Genomic DNA, 968 nt, shown 5'->3' on the forward strand with positions numbered 1-968 from the left:
TTTTGTTCCAGGAAATAAATAAAATGAAGATAAGACAAATTATATCATGATTGTCTAGAAAATAGTCCGCAAGTTATTATAAATGAACATACACACATTGTAAATTTATATTTTATTAATCAAAATGCATAGAATATTAAAACTGTTTTCTGAATATAATTCAACACACCTTTATTATTAAGTATGGAAATAATTGTTCTCAGTATTTTTTTCCTAAATCAAGCGCATTACAGAAGGCTATCATTTTTGCGCATGCGCAAATGAGCTTCCAGTACAGATCAGGCAGCCACAGGCGTAACGTAATGTTTTGAACGTGTTCAGCAGCACTTATCTAAATATTAGTTGCACTAACCCTAAAGCACTAACTCAAATATTTAGGTCCTCTAATTCCAAAGCAGTAACGCACTGAAAATTTTAGCAAAAGCTAATTCTAAAGCACTAAAATAAYCCAGRTGACACATAAAACAWTCTTCAGAGTCAACATGAGACAATATTTACTGTGCGCTGAATATTGTTACTTAGTGCCYWTGGCGGGCCAAATGGGAGTCACCCGCAGGCCACATTTGGACGGTGGACCTTGAGTTTGACACGTGACCTTGTAGATAAGTGACACACATATGAGCAAAATGTGTGACAGCTTGCACCCTCAACTGTGATCAATAATGTTGATCAATAACATTTAAAGACCTCAGTTAGTGCTTCTAAATTTAGCCCCTAAATTTAACAAGTGCTAATCCTCTAATAAATTAAAAAAAAACAGTAAAAACCCTGAAGCACTAATAAAGAAATTAGTTCCCCGATTAGTGCCTTGGTGCTTTAGGGGAACTGTGCCCACCACTGGTGTTCAGGTTGTTTGATTCCTCTCCACCTCAGAATGATTAAGTCTATCTCCTGGGTTCGGGTGTGTGCGGCCTCCAGTAGGGGGTGGGTATATGTCCTGGACCTGGGGGGTCTAGAGTGTGTATCGG

Source organism: Austrofundulus limnaeus, unplaced genomic scaffold (genome assembly GCF_001266775.1).
Source record: "Austrofundulus limnaeus strain Quisiro unplaced genomic scaffold, Austrofundulus_limnaeus-1.0 Scaffold85, whole genome shotgun sequence".
NCBI classification, from domain to species: domain Eukaryota; kingdom Metazoa; phylum Chordata; class Actinopteri; order Cyprinodontiformes; family Rivulidae; genus Austrofundulus; species Austrofundulus limnaeus.